The sequence below is a fragment of the Equus przewalskii genome, chromosome 1 (genome assembly GCF_037783145.1).
Source record: "Equus przewalskii isolate Varuska chromosome 1, EquPr2, whole genome shotgun sequence".
Lineage (NCBI taxonomy): Eukaryota > Metazoa > Chordata > Mammalia > Perissodactyla > Equidae > Equus > Equus przewalskii.
Window position 1 is genome coordinate 170,769,710 of NC_091831.1, and position 19,093 is coordinate 170,788,802.

At 54.3% G+C, this 19,093-nt stretch overlaps 1 long non-coding RNA gene and 3 other non-coding genes across 4 annotated transcripts; 2 read left to right on the forward strand and 2 right to left on the reverse strand.

Annotated features, from left to right (window-relative positions):
• Window positions 1-5,435: 5,435 nt before the first annotated feature.
• LOC139078590 (U1 spliceosomal RNA) lies at window positions 5,436-5,599 on the reverse strand. The gene has a single exon (XR_011531607.1). It is a non-coding gene; the product is annotated as a U1 spliceosomal RNA (small nuclear RNA).
• A 6,840-nt stretch (window positions 5,600-12,439) lies between these two features.
• On the reverse strand, window positions 12,440-12,603 carry LOC139078591 (U1 spliceosomal RNA). The gene has a single exon (XR_011531609.1). It is a non-coding gene; the product is annotated as a U1 spliceosomal RNA (small nuclear RNA).
• A 578-nt stretch (window positions 12,604-13,181) lies between these two features.
• LOC139078056 (uncharacterized) lies at window positions 13,182-13,959 on the forward strand. The gene is made up of 3 exons (XR_011530788.1): window positions 13,182-13,314; window positions 13,431-13,554; window positions 13,822-13,959. It is a non-coding gene; the product is annotated as an uncharacterized lncRNA (long non-coding RNA).
• A 3,097-nt stretch (window positions 13,960-17,056) lies between these two features.
• Window positions 17,057-17,220, forward strand: LOC139078594 (U1 spliceosomal RNA). The gene has a single exon (XR_011531615.1). It is a non-coding gene; the product is annotated as a U1 spliceosomal RNA (small nuclear RNA).
• The last annotated feature ends 1,873 nt before the right edge of the window (window positions 17,221-19,093 follow it).

Genomic DNA, 19,093 nt, shown 5'->3' on the forward strand with positions numbered 1-19,093 from the left:
ATTTTCTTCTAGTGTTTTATGGTTTCAGGTCTGTCTTACATTCAAGTCTGTAATCCATTTTTAGTTGATTTTTGTGCATAGTGTACGATAATGGTCTGCTTTCATTCTTTTGCATTTGGCTGTCCAGTTTTCCCAACACCATTTATTGAAGAGACTTTCCTTTCTCCGTTGTACATTCTTGGCTCCTTTGTCAAAGATCAGCTGGCCATAGATGTGTGGGTTTATTTCTGGGCTTTCAGTTCTGTTCCATTGATCTGTGTGCCTGTTTTTGTTTTCACTACTATAGCTTTGTAGTATATTTCAAAGTCAGAGATTGTGATGCCTCCAGCTTTGTTCTTTTTTTATTTTAAGATTTTATTTTTCCTTTTTCTCCCCAAAGCCCCTGTTACATAGTTGTATATTTTTAGTTGTGGGTCCTTCTAGTTGTGGCATGTGGGGTGCCACCTCAGCATGGCTTGATGAGCAGTGCCATGTCTGCGCCCAGGATCTGAACCAGCAAAACCCTGGGCCACCAAAGCAGAGCATGCGCCTAACCTCTCTGCCATGGGGCCGGCCCCTCCAGCTTTGTTCTTTTTCCTCAGGATTGCTTTGGCCATTCAGGGTCTTTTGTTGTCCCATTTAAATTTTAGGGTTCTTTGTTCTATCTCTGTGAAGAACGTCATTGTGGTTCTGATTGGGATTGCATTGGATCTGTAGATTGCTTTAGGTAATATGGACATTTTAACTATGTTTATTCTTCCAATCTATGAGTATGGAATATCTTTCCATTTCTTTATATCTTGTTCGATTTCTTTCAATACTGTCTTATAGTTTTCATTGTATAGGTCTTTCACCTCCTCGGTTAAATTTCTCCTAGATATTTTATTCTTTTTGTTGTGATTGTAAATGGGATTGTATTCTTGACTTCTCTTTCTGCTAGTTATTAGTGCATAGAAATGCAACTGATTTTTGTAAGTTGATTTTGTACCCTGCAACTTTGCTGTGGTTATTGATTATTTCTGATAGCTTTCTAGTGGGTTCTTTAGGGTTTTCTATATATAGAATCATGTCCACAAACAGCGAGAGTTTTATCTCCTCTGTTCCAATTTGGATTCCTTTTATTTCTTTTTCTTACCTAACTGCTCTGGGCAACCCCTCCAGTACTAAGTTGAATAAGAGTGGTGACAGTGGGCACCCTTGTCTTGTTCCTGTTCTCAGAGGGATGGCTTTCAGTTTTTCACAGTTAAGTATGATGTAGGCTGTGGGTTTGTCATATATGGCTTTTGTTGTGTTGAGGTACTTTCCTTCTATCCCCATTTTGTTGAGAGTTTTTATCACAAACGAATGTTGGATCTTGTCAAATGCTTTCTCTGCATCTATTGAGATGAACACGTGATTTTTATTCCTTATTTTGTTAATATGGTGCATCACATTGATTGATTTGCGGATGTTGAACCATCCCTGCATTGAGGGAAGAAATTTGTGTGCCTCCAGTCTTAGCCCAGAGTCCACTTCATGTCAGTCCAGATTTCACCTCCAAGAGTCCCTCCCCACATACACACCATGTTGTTAGGAGAGCAGACATGACGGAGAGACATGATCAGGGAGTAATTGGGAATTTGGGTAAAAGATTGTATCCCCTATGAAGGTGGCCAGACAGAGAGCTGTTGCACCAGTCACTCAGAAAAATGCAAACAAAAAAGATTGGCTGATGCATTCAATATGGGAAAAGAAGCCAACGTGCCATATAATTCTGTATTTTTCTTTTCTTGATGTGAGGTAAACCAGCCCTTCCTATGCAGATTGCCAGCAAAGCTAAGGCTATTGAGAAGTGACCCAGCCTCCAGTTCCCCACCCGCACTCCCACATGAAACAATAAGAGTATACATGCCTTTCTCACCAGCTGATAGTCATCATTTAAAGGCTTCTTTTTCTGTGCTCCAGGAATACCCAGAGAAATTTGCAGAAGTATTCTGCAGTGTTTTCAGTTAATAGCCCCACTCGTGGGGGATGAGCATAGGCTGCTGAGTGGAATTCTGCAACCAGACTTGGCTCCTGGGATGGAGCTAGCACATCAGGGACCAGATGACTCACCCTGTCAAGGGGTATTCATGACCAATGGAAGCTGACTATCTGCACTGGCCCCCTACACCCCCTCCCTACCCTGCTACTGGGAAAGAACTAAGACCTTTAGAGAACCATCCAGAGGAGTTGATGGTGGGCATATTGAAGCCCTCTTGCTAAAGGTGAGCTGGGAGAAATTACATCGGTGTACCCTGAAGACCTGAGTCCTGCACTGGTTTCCATCACTGGTTTGTTGATTGAAATTTCTCAGAATGTACTGGCATGGATCCAAGTGCAGATCAAACTTGCTCTTAGTCTAACCACTTTTGTCTCAGCCCTCTTAGTGTCTCTCCAAACTCAAGTTAGGGAATCATGGTGGCATGGAAAGTACAAATGATTGCCCAAATCTCATCTGCAGCTACTTAGTGTTTGGGACAATTTAGAGAAGGATAAGGAAGTTAAGGAATTTGAAACTGCTGTGTAGCTGCTTTGAACAATTCACTAGAGGGAATAATCCCTACTCTGGACCAGCTGTGAAGGGAGCAGGGGAAGAAGGGAAAGCTTATGTCATTAGTGCCAGAAGCCAGGACATCGGAAGAGGGATTGTAGAAAGATCCCAGGGAATGCAGAAATTTCAGGAACATAGGAATCAGGACAAAACCCTCTGCTAAGAAATAATAGGTAAATGGCTCAAAGTTGGCAGATTGAGGGAATCTCAGAGGTGAGAAATGGTGAACCTACCATACACGTCAAAACCTTTTCCTGGGCCCAATATAGCCTAACTTTTTCTGACAGAGCCTGGTGCTACTGATGTCTGCAGTTTCCTGGAAATGTCCGACTTCCCATCTGGTGACTGATCAATACAGGCTGTTGGTTGTTTGGGTCACCTTTCTACTTGTCCTTTTTCCTTCAGGGTTCCTATAAGTACAGGGCGCTGACTGAGGCATGTGTGCTCTTACCATCCTCTGATTCTCCTGTTAACCTTCTGGGGAGAGACTTCCTGTGCAAATTAAAGGCTGCCATATTCTGTACCAAGGATGGAGTGTTTGTGGAGCTCCCTGGAGAAAAACGTCCCCAACTTGGTAACTGTGTGTCTTTTTCAAGAAAAGTGAGATAGCAGAGAGCGACAGTCCCACAGTGCACTGGAAAAGCACTCCGAGCTGAAACAATCGATGTATGGAGTTGGGCCTTAGGGAATAATGATGCTGATTTAATTGGAGATCTAGAACCAATAAAAATAACCTACGAAATGGATAAGCCACAATCAGGTATAAAACAATATACTTTGTCAAGAACCCAATTAGAAGAAAGAAAACCAGTTATAAAAGAATTAGAAAAACAAGATAATTTTAAAAGATCACGCATCCTATAAAAAAGTAATCTAAATTTGATAAAATAGTCTACCAATATATAGATTTGTACAAAATGTTAGAACAATAAATTTATTATTCCATTAACGTTAGACCCTGTAGTTCCTAACACAGCAATGTCCTGACTTTAGTACTGTCATATGCAAGCTTCATCTCCGTGGTTGATCTATGTTCTGTTGCTTTTCTGTCCATCCAAGGGATGAGTCTAAATTCTTGTTTGCTTTAACTTATGGAGTTGCATATTTATGCCAAAGATTCCTCAAGGGTTTGCTGACTCTCCTATTTTCTCTAGTCATTTACAGGAGAGCTTAGAGAAATATGTCCCACTAGAGAGGTCTATTATTATTCAATATGTAGACAAGTTGCTGGTAGCCTCTGAAACTAAAGAGCAGTGTAAAACCAGCAGTTTGGCATGTTACAATTCCTTGCTTCACAGGGATGTGAGGCTTCACTAGACATATTGCAATATTGTGAAGCTGAAGTAAAATTTTATTGAGACCACATTGGTTAATAACATTGTGTAATTTCAGGCGTATGTTATTATATCTGAGTTTCCGTATAGACGGAATCGTGCTCACCACCAACAGTCTAGTTTTTGTTTTTGTTTGCTTTAAAGATTGGCACCTGAGCTAACATGTGTTGCCAATCTTCTTGTTTTTTTAAATTTCTTCTTCTCCCCAGAGCCCCCCCCCCCCCCCGCCCCCGTACATAGTTGCATATTCTAGTTGTAGGTCCTTCTGTTTGTGCTACGTGGGACGCCACCTCAGCAGGGCCTGATGAGCGGTGCCATGTCCACGGCCAGGATCCGAACCGGCGAACCCCTGGGCCGCCGAAGCAGAGCGCGTGAACTTAAGCACTCGGGCCACGGGGCTGGCCCCTAGTTTTTGTCTCTCACCATACGCATGTGTCCCTTTACCCCTTTTGCCCACTCCCCCCACCTCCTTCCCCTCTGGTAACCAGGAATCTGTTGTCTTTGTCCATGTGTTTGTTTATCTTCCACACCATGAATGAAATCGCGTGGGGTTTGTCTTTCTCTGTCTGGCTTATTTTGCCTAACATAGTACCCTCAAGGTCCATCCATGTTGTTGCAAAGGGGACGATTTTGTCTTTTGTATGGCTGAGTAGCGTTCCATTGTATATATATACACCACATCTTCTTTATCCAATCATCAGTGGATGGGCACTGGCGTTGCTTCCACGTCTGGGCTATTGTGAATAACGCTGCAGTGAACATAGGGCGCAGGAGTCTCTTTGAACGGTTGATTTCAAGTTCTTTGGCTAAACACCCAGGAGTGGGATAGCGGGATCATACGGCATTTCTATTTTTGATTTTTTGAGGAAATCTCCATACTGTTTTCCATAGTAGCTGCACCAGTTTGCATTCCCACCAGCTGTGTAGGAGCATTCCCTTTTCTCCACACGCTCTCCAACACTATTTCACAGCTTGTTAATTGTAGCCATTCTGACGGGTGTGAGGTGATATCTCATTGCAGGTTTAATTTGCATTTCCCTAATAATTAGTGACATTGGACATCTTTTCATGTGCCTGTTGGCCATCTGTATATCTTCTTTGGAAAAATGTCTGTTCGTATCCTCTGCCGATTTATTGATCGAGTTGTCTGTGTTTTTGTTGTAAAAGCGAGGCCCCGTTCCTTACTAATCTTTTATGATACCAAAGTCAAGTCAGTAGTAGGTATCCAAATACCCAAGCCCTAAATTTGACCAAAAGAAAAGTTTTGTTAAGCGGCTTGATGGGAAGGATGTGTCGAGAAGAAAACACTGCGTTAACTACACTACAAGAAAACTAGACGGGAGTAACCCCGCTACGGGACTCTCCTCCTCCTGTGTGTGGCCTTCACGATGCTAAGAACGTAAGTGAATACCGAGCCACCCGAAATCGTGAGCATGGTGCTGGGAAGACCCTTCATGAAGCGCCTGAAGAAGGACGTCTGCAAGCAACAAGGAAAAACCCCCAAAGACGTCGCTCGCGGAACAAGGCTGCTTTTAGATAACGCAAAAAGCCAGGGGAGAGCGCGAACGCAGTCCCCCACTACCACAAATTATGCAGTCGAGTTTCCCACATTTGGGGAAATCGCAGGGGTCAGCACATCCGGAGTGCAATGGATAAGCCTCGCCCTGGGAAAACCACCTTCGTGATCATGGTATCTCCCCTGCCAGGTAAGTATGAGTTGCTCGGCCCGCCCCGACACGCACCCCCGCGGGCGCCCCGCTCCTTACGCACGGTCACTTCCCCCGCCCCGCCACGCCGCGTCCCGACCCCGACCCCGCCCCCTGGAGGCCCCGCGGCCCCGCCTCGCCCACCCCCACGACCAACCCCGCAGCTTCTGGATCTCCGCACGCGGGGCGGGACCGGCAGCCTCTGCGCGCGCGCTCATCTGCATACGCCACGCCCTTGTCGTGACGTCGCCGGCGGCCTGTCTCCCGCTCGGGGACACGGGACCGACGCGTCCCCACGGGACACCCGACGAGTCCGGGGCTCGCGGCGCCGGCGCCCAGCAGCTCGGGGTCCCCCGAGGGGGCGGCTCCGGGCTCGGGTCCGGTCTCCCCTTCCTCTCAGCGAGGAGGCGGTTCCAGCCCCTGATCGCCCTCGCTGGCTCCCACTCGCCCTCAAATCTCCCGACGCTCGGGCGAGGCGTTTCGGCCGGTTGCCGTCGCGCTCCCGCTGCTTCGCGGGCTCTTTCTCGGGCTTCCGCACGTGTAGCGGCCTGGGCTAGTCGGGCCGGAGCGAGAGCCGGGGCTCCAAGCTGGGAAGAAAGAGAGCCGGCCGCCAGCGTCCCGCGGGCCCCTCCGGCCGCAGCCCGGCGGGGGCGCCGAGCTCGGGGCGGGGTGAGCGCGGCGGACGGTGAGGCGGAGACCGCGGCTTTCGCGCCCTCGCTGCGGCCCGCGGCGGAGAGAGCGGGGCCGCGCCGCGATTCGCGCGGAGGCGCCTTGGGCGTTTCAAAGGCAGAACGAAGGGCGGCGGCTCGGTCGGGTCAGAGCAGGGAGGACCACGAAAGGGTGGTCGGTGCGAGGGCGACTGTCGCCCTCCTTCCTGAGGACCTTCCCGAGGAGCGGCTCTCGGTCCTTGAGAGGGGCGGTGTGGAGCCGCGGGGGGTCCGCGGTCTCGGTCGTGAGCCCTTCTGGACGGATGGACGCTGTCGAGCAGGGAGGGCCGGGCCGGCTCGGGGCCGCCGCTGTCTCGGGCGGGCGTCCGACGGGGCCGGAAGCCGCGCTCCAGCCCGCCCCTGGCGCCGGCCCCTCCTGTCACACTCGGGTCTCCTCCCGGAGGACGCGCAAGATTTGGGCCACTCGACGCCTGTTTGCCGAGCGCGTACCCGGTGCCGGACAGCGTCCGGGCACCTGGGAACGGGAAGCCCTCTCGGTGCTCACGTTTTCGTTAGAGAAGAGGGAGGAGAGCGGGAGAGAGTCGACGACGGACGCGACAGGTAACTGAATTCGTACCTTAGGTGTTAAGAACCATGAAAAGAGACAAAACGGAGGAGGGACGGGGGCCGGGGAGCTGCGGGAAGGGGCGGGTTGCTGAGTGAGGCGGGGCCGCGCCGGGGACGGGCCGTGGGAGCGGAGGCCCGGGGAGGGGAGGTGAGGGGGCGAGGGGGCCGGCGGGCTCGGGGCGGGGCCTCCCGGCACGAAGTCGGCCGCCCAGGCCCGGGAGGACGGCGCCTGCAGAGCGGCAGGGAGGCCCGTGTCCGGGTGTCCGGGGCGCCGTCAGAGAGTCGCGCACCGTGGAGTCCGGGAGGTGACTGGGGCCTCGGACGCCGAGGGTCTGTAGACCACCGAAGGCCTGGAGTTCAGCGAACCAGAAGCTCTGAGCCGAGGAGCGGCTTGGTCTGACCCTCGCCGGCCCCGCCACGACCCCCGCCCCCTCCCCGGCCCCCATCCCTCTGGCTGCCAGGGTGGCGAGGGCCCGAGCAGAGAGACCAGCGAGGGCATCTGCACTAGCCAGGCACGACGCTGTTGGCCTGGAATGGGGGCCGAATATGCACCCCCCGAAAATGCCATTTTGGCATAAGGACTGTTTTGAACTAAAGGCGCTTGAAAAGCAGGTGGTGGCTGGGCGGTTCGCAGCCGCCCACCGGTGCCCATGCCGGTGGGTTCTGCTGCTCCCCCCCGCCAGGCCTCCCCCGCCCGACCCCCGCGTCCCTCCGCCGACGCCCCGCTTCCGCTCCCCCTCTTACCGGCTTTCCGGCCGCGGACCGCTGGCGTCGCCGCCTGCGGGTCGGGGCGCGGGGAGGGGACGGGAGGCAGCAGGTGAGAGCCCGGGCCCAGGCACCTTGAAAATCGCCGTCCCGGGAGGCCGGCCGCAGCCCACACACGCCCCCTCACGCCGACCCCGCAGCCCCGCGCGGAGGATGTGCCCAGCCCGGAGGGGGGCGCCTGGCGCCGAGCGCGCGGCTCTCCTCCCAGGGGCTTCCCGCCAAGCCGAGGCGGCCGGGCTTCGGGCGGTCCAGGGACGTGGCCTCCGTGGTTCCAAGAAAAAGGAACGACCCCGCCGTGGCAGCGCGCACCCTTCGACAGCTCAGCTGGGAGAGAGGAGGACTGTAGGCTGGGCGGGCGTGGACATCCTTAGGTCGCTGGTTCGATTCCGGCGCGAAGGAGCTGCCCGAGCTCTTGCGCCCTCCTGAAGGGCCTCCCCGGCGCCCAGCGCCCGCTCCTGCCCCCGGAGGATCGCAGCGTCCTCTCGCGCGCGGGCCAGAGCCCGCGAAGCCTTTTCGGAACGCCGCCGTAGCTTCGCGTGTGCTGTCGCCGGGGAGCGCACCGGCGCCGTCTCCGCACGGTCCGCGGACGCAGTCCCCTCGGCGCCAAACAGCCCCCGTTGCTCCTGCCGTGTCGCGCAGCCCCAGCCGGCCCGCGACGTCCCGCGCCCTTTCCACATCGATTCACCCACGGCCCGCCATCCGGAGCGCCGGCTCTGCCGCGGCCGCTTTGCTCCCCATTCACAGAGCCCTGCCACACCCGTGGGCAAAGCGGCTGTGCCCACGACCAGCCCTGGAGGCTGACAGGCACACAGGCCCTCACAGCGGCCGGGGACCAGCACGGCAGCCGCCGTGAAGACTCTCCGTCGCCTGCTCTCCCTCCTCGCAAACGATGCTCACGGTCCCTGTGTCTCCTAGTTGCAGCCTCTCTTTGTCTCTCCCTCTCTGTCTCCGTCTCTGTCTCTCTGCATCTCTCTCTCTGACTCTCTGTGTCTCTGTCTGTGTCTGTCTGTCTCTGTCTCTGCATCTCTCTCTCTGACTTTCTGTCTCTGTCTCTCTCTCTATGTCTCTGTCTCTCTCTGTCTCTCCCACTCTGTCTCTGTCTCTCTGCATCTCTCTCTGTCTCTGTCTCTCTCTCTGTGTCTGTTTCTCTCTGTGTCTATCTCTCTGTCTCTCAATGTCTCTGTCTCTGTACCTGTCTCTGTCTCTCTCTGTCTCTGTGTCTGTCTGTCTCTGTCTCTCTGTCTGTCTCTCTCTCTCCCTCTCTCGTATGGTCTATACATATGTGGACCTAGCGAGACAGGAAACCCTCTTCCCTGACCGGCTTGATCTACTCGTGGGACAGAACGGGCGCCCCGAGGTTTCCAAGCCATTGCCAATTGCGCGCGGCACCGGGGCTGACGCCGGCAGGAGCAAAGTGCAGCAGGGCTCCTGGTGGGCTTTGACAGTCACGAGGGGAGCCTCGGAGGCCCGGAGGCCCGTTCTGGTTTCCTGCCAGGCTGAGGACAGGGGTGTGGCCCGGGGAAACTGCAACTTTCCCGTACCTTTGCAGCGGTTCTTGGAGCTGAGGGAGGGTTGGAATTCCTGCGGAAGGAGCAACGATCGCTCCCACTGGACAGTGCTGACCAACGCCCCGCACCGATTCTCCTGCTAGATCTGACGGAGATGTCTCTGTCTGTATCTACACCAGTATCTTGTCTGTATCTACATACACGCGTATATGACGGCAACAGCGCAGCAACAGAGCTGGGAGAGAGCCCTGAGAGTCGGGGGCTATGGGGGCTGAAGGCAGGGAGCAGAAGGGGGATGGGGGTGGGAGGTGGGCGGCTGCCATCATAGAGGGGCACACCAATTCACTTCCTTGCACGGGCCTGCAAGAACCTGTGGGTTCTGACCAGCTGGCTAACTGGAGTGCTGGGCCCTTGAGGCTAACCTGGCAGGGCCTGGAGAGGAAGATGCCGAGGCCCAACCAGTGAGCACCCAGCAGGAGATGGGCCTGGCTTCACCTGGGGATAGAGCCGGCTTGGGGAGGGGGTGCGTGCAGAGAAGAAGGCCGAAGGCCGGGGAGCGGCCCTTGCTCTCTTCCCTCCTGTGGGAAGGAAAGTCCAGAGACCCGCTGTCCAGCTGGAGCGCATCACAGAGAGGACCCGCAACAGAAGCGCAGTGGTACGTGGCTCCCTGAAGCCTCAGGGGCCCAGCCGCCGCCCTTCCCTCACCCCTGAGCCCACGAGCTCTTTTTCGGTCCTGCTTCTGCCTCTGAGGCTGGAGACTGCATTTCCACACAGTCCCCCTCTCCTGGCCCGCCGCCCCCGGTCTCCCCCCTGCAGCCTCAGCCTTCCGTCCTGTCCCACGGCTAACTAAGATGGGCTGAGCCGGAGTCTGTGGAGTCTCCTCGGGTCCGGGGAGTCGTGCCATGGCAGTCTGACAGGGGACCTTCAGGAAGATCCTATGGCCCTGCCGCTACAGAGAGCCCTGAGCCTCGAATGTCACCATCTGCGGAGACCAGAGGACAGAGACGACGGACAGAACCTTAGGCCTTCACTGGACACGGCCCCTGACTGGATGTGGAGGTGTGGCATCCTTGGGACCCCCTAGCTTTGGTGCTTTGGGGAAACAGCTGAAGGGGGAAGGAGAGTGGATTTTGGTGACCAGCACACGTGAGCGTGAGCCCCACACCCGACTCTTTCCGTCTGGGGTGTCACAGAAAGTAGTGTGGGGGTGTGTGTGTGGGGGGGGGGGGCGGGGGTGCCTTCCGAGGCACTGCCCCTCATCCTAGAAGGTGCAGAGGTGCCTGCCGCCCAGTCAGGGAGTGGGGACACTCTCAGTCGAGGGGAGGCCACCTCACTGTGGCTTGCCGGGCCTCGGTGGGACTTTCGCTGGGTGGCTGAGCGGTCTTGAGTGGTGGGCACACACCAGCTGGCATCTGAAACGTTTGTAAAATGCACGGAGCCAAGGCGAGGAGGCCAACGCGGACATCAGCGTTCTCTGCCCCTCCCTCCCCCTTGGCTCCAGCGCCTCTCCAGGAGGTCCACAGAACCGGGCCCTGTTTCCGGAAGCAGCCGCCTCTGCCCCAGGAATCCAGGTCGCTGGGCAGAGGACGGGAGCCAAGGCCTCAAAGGCTGGGGATCTCTCGGCCTTGTCACCCCCTGGACGTGGTCTCCCCGCCTAGCCGGGCATCCCTTCTCCGTGCCCTGTCAGTGAGCCTCACGGCACCGGAAAGTGAGCCTAGGTCACTGCGCAGGAGGGGGGAGGGGCCCAGCGAGGCGGGGCGGGGAAGAGACAAGCTGAGCCTGGAACGTGGGAGCTGGGGCAGAAAGTAAAAGAAATGCGCGGGGACCGAGGCGGACATGTCAAGCGCACTAGAGTCAGTTTGAAAGGGTTCCGACTGGCCAGATCGAGATAATGATAACAATGGATTATAATCCACCGAAGCAAATGACACACCAGGGCCTGAAAGCAATGACACACCGGCATCAACAAACACCAAGCGCCAAGCACCAGATCTTGGTCTCTAAATACCGTTCTCCAATGAAAGGAACCAGGGCTCCTTTTGGGTCGAGCCGCTTCTTTGGGTCTTCATTTTGCCAAGGGGCTCCCATGGACATGTCCTATTATTCTGTTTTATGTCCATTTGATTCTCAGGTCCTGCCGGAGACCCTAAGAGGGTCAAAGTAAAGTTTTGCCTCCCGCAGCTTGAACCAGGGTGAAGCACTGGATGAAGAGAGGGGCAGGCGGGGGAGAAACAGAAGGTGCTTCCCCTTGACTGGCCTTTTTCCGATGTCTGTGAAGTGATCACATTCTCCTAAAGCGCAAAGGGGCGGAAGGAGGCTGGGTTGGAGGCTCACGGCGTGGACTAGGAGATCCTGTCTCCCTGGGCTCGGGGCCTGGTTTTTTTTTTTTTTTTTTTTTTTTATAGCTTTCATCCCGGGGCTCAAGCAGACGGTATTCCTAGACATTGCTGATGAAGATGAACAGGCAGTGCTCCCAACCCTGTGATTTCCCTGTAGGAAGGACACAGTATTATTAATCTTATCTGGACTCAGGGCTAGAACCTGGGAAGCTGCTGGGAAACAGTTTTGTTTGTTTGTTTGTTTCTGAAGGCTGAGATCAAACTAGTATATTAGAAACATATTACAGCGACGCACTATTCTAGTGAAGTATGCACGGAGCCGTCACCAAAATAGCCAAGAATCCCTGACCTCATGGAACTTACATTCCAGTGGGTAAGGTTACTAAAATATATAGTGTGTTAGGTCAGTGCTTGTGAAACTTGAACGTATATAGAATCAACGAGGAATCTTGTTAAAATGTTGCTTCAGATCCAGTGGATCCTGTAAAGGGGAGGTCTAAGATCCGGCAGTCCGAACAAGGTCGCACGTGGTAGCTGCTGCTGAAGTTGCCGTTATTCTTAAGAAGCACACTTAAGCAGCGAGGTGATGAAAGCGCTGGAGAGAACTCAGCAGGAAAAAGACAAGGACAGAACTGGTGCTGAGAAGGGCGCGTCGGGATGGTGCCCGAAACACAGACCAAGGTACTTAGGCAGACTTGTCTCGCCTCACAAAGAAAAAACAAAAAACAAAAAAAACCCAGCCTTTTGAAAGTTCCGCAACCCCTACGAGAAAAAGACAGCGGAACTAACAGAGACAGAAAGCTCGGGCTAAAGAAGTCAGGAAAACAACTGCGGAAGAGAGAGAGAAAGTAAAAACACAATACTAGCAGAGAAACAAAAACTATAGCCCGAAGGAAACTGAAACACGGCAGGCTTTCTGACGAAAACCACCACAGCATCTGACATTCGTAAACCAAAATTGTCAGGGGAGAGCGCGAACGCAGTCCCCCACTACCACAAATTATGCAGTCGAGTTTCCCACATTTGGGGAAATCGCAGGGGTCAGCACATCCGGAGTGCAATGGATAAGCCTCGCCCTGGGAAAACCACCTTCGTGATCATGGTATCTCCCCTGCCAGGTAAGTATGAGGTGCTCGGCCCGCCCCGACACGCACCCCCGCGCCGGTCCCGCTCCTTACGCACGGTCACTTCCCCCGCCACGCCACGCCGCGTCCCGCCCCCGACCCCGCCCCCTGGAGGCCCCGCGGCCCCGCCTCGCCCACCCCCACGACCAACCCCGCAGCGTCTGGATCTCCGCACGCGGGGCGGGACCGGCAGCCTCTGCGCGCGCGCTCATCTGCATACGCCACGCCCTTGTCGTGACGTCCCGGGCAGCCTGTCTTTCCCTTGCCCGGGCGACGGAAGTCGGGAGAAGCAGGAGAGGTCAGCTGTGACTCCTCTGGTTAACATGAACGCCCGTTTGTAGTTTACAGTTAGCTTGAGGGCGTTGCCTTTCTCCCCGTCTTCTTCGAACTTTGTTCCCGCCGGGAAATTTCGCTGTCGCGGGCTCGGCTTGGGGTTCGCTTCCTTTGTCTCGGCCGGCCCCCGTGGGCTCAGAGCCGGGCAGGGCAGGTCGGCTTCGCCTTTAGGGTTCTCTAGATACGACGCATTGACTGTGTCGAGTGACACAAAGAAAGTGCAAACATATACGGAGCATGCTACCCTCTGTCTGGGAAAAAATGTGAACTAGGAGCAACATACACAGTTTTGCCAAAGGGAACAGAAGACTGATGAAATTAGCCGCAGGGGTGAGAGGAAGGAGAGAACGCCGCGTTTCGGAGTGTCCCTGCCTTTCTAGGTGATTTTGATTTTTATAACTCCGTCAATGTTGTACATTTATTTCTTAAAGACGGGGGAAACCCCCTAAAATTGGACGTAAATGCTAATGAACCTAACTGTATCTCACATGAATAGTGTAAGCACACCGAAATAGAAAAAAAAATAACCAACTGAAATGACTTTTGAACGTGGGACGTTGACCATAAGCATCTTCAAATCTATGGAGAAGAACTGCAAAGAAGGAGCTGTCCCATCGCAGGTCTGTCCTTCCCGGTATGGGGTCGTAACTGACAAATAGAAATGGCAAGCAATGGTATATATTGGAGTATATGAAGAAGCCATTTGGTGTGAACCTAATTCGTTCGGCCTGACTTTGTTTTTCCAAAAGGGCGTGACATGGCCACATGGCCATTGAGCACGCATTGTATAGCTGCTTTAAACATTTCCTCTGGCAAGAACAAATGGCCTTAAAGGTGCAGCTTCCCCCCACATTGGCATTTCCTTAAGGATAAGCATCTTTCCTTAGGCTAGGAACTGATTGCTGCGCTCACCTTTGACCACCCAGCTCACCTGTGACCACCCAACTTGAGACAACAGACCTGCCACCCAGGTGGGTCCACCGAGACAGCAGACCTCCCTGCTGTGTCCATCAATCGCTGTGCCGACGGAGCAGTCTGGCGACTATTGTAAAAGGGACGTTTCAATCCTATGTGAAACATCCTCTTTGGGAGTATATAACCACTCTGTGCACCCCACTTCTTTGGTGCCCTTTCTTCCTTCGGTCCTCACATTTTAGCTCAGAATAAACTCACCCCAAATTTTCATTTATAGATTGGCTATGGCTTATTTTCGTCAACATAGCAATTCTGTACTGATGTGTGTATCGTAGGACTGAGCTAATGAGTAAGTGGATGTTGGGGGTCAAGGTTCTCGCGGTTGGAGAAAAGAGATGCAGGTACGAGAAGGGGGAGGGCAAGGAGGAACCACCTGGTGTTAAGTCGAAAGCTGGAATTGCAGGTATCAGCTTGGGCTCCTCATTTTTAGCCGGTATAGCTATGTGCAGGAAGTATATGTGTTTCCGAGCTCTGTCCCCTGAAGCGGCGTGGAAGCCGAGACATCCAGTAGCCATGAGCATCCCTAGTGCCCTGACCTTGCTTCCTACGAGCTGCTCCCCACTGAAAAGAACCAGGGCTCTTTGGAGACAGAGGTGATCTTCAGGAGTCGGGGAAGGTACAAGATGAGCCTGGAACACCTTGTGCCAGGAAAGAAGGAAATGCTCCCAAAATTACATGGCCTGGCTTTCTTTTTCTTTTCCTTCTTTCTTTTTTTTTTTTTTTTTTTTAGGAAGATTAGCCGTGAGCTAACATCTGCTGCCAATCCTCCTCTTTTTGCTGAGGAAGACTGGCCCTGCGCTAACATCCGTGCCCATCTTCCTCTACTTTCTATGTGGGATGCCTACCACAGCATGGCTTGCCAAGCGGTGCCATGTCCGCACCCGGGATCCCAACCGGCGAGCCCCCGGCCGCTGAAAGCAGAACATGCACATGCACACTTAACCACTGCGCCACTGGGCCGGCCCCAATGGCCTGGCTTTCATAGGCCCAAACGCAGAACATTTGAACATCGGAATTATTAAAGACGGTTCTTCCTCCCGACAATAGAATCCAACTAATAAATGCAGAATCAGTGATGGAATTAGAGAACCAACATCTGGCGATCATAATGCCAGAGTCACCACCGGATGCTAAAAACCACCGCGTTAAAGTTTGCAGAGGAACAGGATGTTGACATATCCCCAAACTACCTCTACGCAAATTACTTACTATCACCAAGGGAAACCCTGGTGAACCCCTCTAGTGGCGGATGGTTGCCGTACACCACCTTAATCGAGTAATCAACGTCGACACCACCAATTGGACAAACTGACTTCGTGTGCCTCCAAATGTGAGGCCCAGAGAAGGACACCGCATTTACTTGCTAGGGAGGTCATAATAAAGTCCCACACACTGGGTGGCTTAAACAACAGAAACGTATTCTCTCAGGGGCCCGGAAGCTAGAAGTCCAACATCAAGGTGTCAGCAGGGCCGTGCTCCCTCTGAGACTCCGGGTCGAGTCTCTCCTTGGCTCTTTCTAGCTTCTAGCGGTGACAGTCAATCTTTGGCTTGTGGCGACATCACTCCAACCTCTGCTTCTGTCATCACATGGTGTTCTGCCTGCGTGTCTGCGTCTTTACGTGGCACTTTCCTCTTATACGGGACAGTCCTGTTGGATGCGGGCCCACTCTAGCGACCTCGTCTTCAAAGATCCTGTCTCCAAATAAGGTCACACTCATAGGTCCCAGGGTTAGGACTCCCACATATTTTTGGAGGGACACAAGTCAACCCACATCAGACACAGCGTCACTGACACAGCCTTCCTGTCCAGAATGCATACGGGAGTGCAATTATGAGGAAACACAGGACGACCCCCAAACTGAAAGATGTTTTACAAATAACTGGCCCGTAGTCTTCAAAAATGCCTAAGTAATGGACTACAAAGAATGACCTGGGCGTTCCCTCAGATTCGAGTCGGTTAAAGAGACCCGACGACTGAACGCAACAGGTGCTTTTGAATTTTCCTTTGTGATAAAGGACATTATTGGGACAATTGATGGAAATGGAATAACGTCTGCGGAGTCGATAATATTGTCCCACTGTTAACTTCTTGAATTTGATCACTGCACTGAGGTTAGGGAAGAGAAACCTTTGTTTTCAGGAAACACAAAGAAAGGAAACTCTTCCCGAGACAACCGGCAATCAGGGAGGGTGCCCCGGTCTGTTTCCGGGGACCCGGGCGCAGCCACAGCCTCAGCCTCAGGAGGCCTCCCCGGCCGCCCGGTCCTCCGGCCCGCTCTGCTGCGCGGCCCCGACCGCCCCCGGTCACACACTCCGCGACCGTCGAGCTCACATCTGGGGAGGACGCGCGTTCAACCTCCCCATTCACCTCCCGAAAGACCCTTCTTGTCTAGAAGAGGACAAGGCAAATCCGGGAGGCCTGAAACAGGTCCCCGAAGCCCCCAGGACAGAAACGTCACGTTTGTGCCCCTTCGATTTTCAGAGGCCCTTCAGCACCCCTCCCCTACCCGCCAGCTTCGCGGTGAAGGGACGCCCTGCCCGGAAAGGCTCTGTTCGCTCTCCTGTCACGGTTGCAAGAATAGGTCACTAGAGAATCGGAAAGAAAGGTCCCGAATGAGGATTAAACCAAGTTCGTGTTAAACTGTTGACGAAACTCTGACCTCCGACGTATGTAACGTTCAAGCGACACTCTGTTGCGGTTCCTTTTCGCTGAGAGGAAGGGGAGACCGGACCCGAGCCCGGAGCCGCCCCCCGGGGGACCCCGAGCTGCTGGGCGCCGGCGCCGCGAGACCCCGTCTTCCCGGGCGTCCCCTCCGGGCCCCAGACTCGTCGAGTCTCCCGTGGAGACGCGTAGATCCCGCGTCCCGGAGGGGGCGACAGGCCGCCGGGGACGTCACGACAAGGGCGTGGCGTATGCAGATGAGCGGGCGCGCTGAGGCTGCCGGTCCCGCCCCGCCGTGGCCCCGGCGCCTCGCGTGCGGAGATCCAGACGCTGCAGGGGTGGTCGTGGGCGTGGGCGAGGCGGGGCCGCGGGGCCTCCAGGGGGCGGGGGCGGGAGGCGGCGTGGCGGGGCGGGGCGGGGGAAGTGACCGTGCGTAAGGAGCGGGGCGCCCGCGGGGGTGCGTGTCGGGGCGGGCCGAACAACTCATACTTACCTGGCAGGGGAGATACCATGATCACGAAGGTGGTTTTCCCAGGGCGAGGCTTATCCATTGCACTCCGGATGTGCTGACCCCTGCGATTTCCCCAAATGTGGGAAACTCGACTGCATAATTTGTGGTAGTGGGGGACTGCGTTCGCGCTCTCCCCTGGCTTTTGTAGTGGAACGACAGACTGGGGTCATTTCCGGTAAGCCAGCTATTTATGCATTCTCTGCTGGATGCAGGGGTTTAAACGCTCCACGGCGTCGTTCGTGTTCTTCCTAGACCAGTGAGGTCGCTGGCAGGATTAGCTGTTCTTCTGGGAGGTAAGCCCGCGCCGTGAATACAAACCACGAACTGCTGGTTGATTTACTTCTTCGGAGCCAATGTTCTGTCTGTTCGCCACAGACAGAGAGGGCTCCGTCTTTCGTGCTTAGGGCGTGTACACGGTCTTTTAACAGAAGAGGGGGGAGGGGGGCGCGTTCCCGTTTCTCTCTGCCCCGACACAGAAAAGTGCGTGTGATGGGAGGACTCCAACAGAGTTTCGCTCCCTGGTTTTAAGGTCTTGAAATGCTCCTATCCCCCCACCGCAGTTTCCCTTTTAAATCAACCACCCTCGTCCCCCCCTCTCCTGTTTTACTGACTGTTTTCCTCCATAGGGCCCCGCTTGAGAAAGACCAGATTGGGCTCAAGTTCCATAGTTTTACTGCGAAACACGAAGAAATCGTGTAAGCTCTGACAAACCAGGTAGACGTCTCACCCAGTCTGAGCCTCAGTGGCTTACAGGCCTGTCCCGCTTGCTTTTGCACTTGCCTCTCCTGCCGTCCTTCCTCCTCATGGCCAAATGGCTCACGCTGCTGCTTCCCGCCCCGCTGTTGACTCCCCAGGCCGTTGCCACCGCCTGGGCCGCTCCTCTTCCCGTCTGGGCGCATAAAGGCTCACCTGAGAGAGCCTGGACTGTCCGTGGGGGACTTTCTCTGCCACCAGGTGTCTTCTTGTGTCGCCTTTGTGTCTCCCAGGCAAGAGATGGTCCGTCAATGGCAATGAAGGCCACAACTCAACAGCAGTGAATGCAGGGCTGCCTCTTCTTCTCAGAGACCGGCAGCGAGCTAGGGAATCAGCGCTTCAGTTGACCCGGAGGTGCAAAGCAGATCTTGCCGAAGTCCGCCCTGGAGCGGGTAACATACGCTCTTTACTCGGTTTGTACGTTTTGTCAGTGAGAAGGCCCTTGGAGAGTGTGGTCGTTAATGATGAGGATCATGGCTGCCCCTGCCCCAGGGAGAGAAGCCCAAGGTGTCCTGCCCTGCATACTGTTCTAGGTCATCCTCCGGGAAGCATAGGACGTCCTGACTTAATCCGGTCTGATGCCTATCTAAAGTTGTAGGACCACCCAATAACCAGACCCCACTTGCACTGATACCATTTTAATGATTTTTTCATCATCTTTCCTTTGTCTTGTAAAGAAAGCACTCACGTACCTATGCCTCATAAATTTAGCTCTAACCCTCAACACACTGCAGCTCTTACTGCCCATGGGTCCTGTCCCCGTGCCTGCGGCTCTTACTGCGGTGGGTCCTGTCCCCATGCTACTCCATGCCATTCTCTGAATAAGAGAGCACTACTACCAGACCTGGAGAGTCCAAGAAATCTTTTTCGACTCCTCGACTCACCGAACCCGCATCAGTCTACACATTTATATCTGTTTATTAAGCAGCACCCCCCACCCCCCACCCCATATGTAACTGCCGCTTGCAGTCTACTCCACCCCAGCACGCACTCCAAAAACACAAGCAGGGGCCAAGGGGTGTACCTTCCACTGTACCCGCTTCCCAGAAAAAGGCCACCATGGTCGGAACAGAGTCGCTGACGGGTCTGTGGAACACTGCGTAGCTGTCGGCCTGGGACGTGCTCTTTCTTAGCATTTACACTGCACCTTCCCGTCTCCAAAGCACCGGACCAACATTTATTAATCCTCACAACACCCCTGTGAGGTAGGGCAATATGTCCTTTCTAGTAGAGAAACCGAGGCAGAGAGACGTCCAGA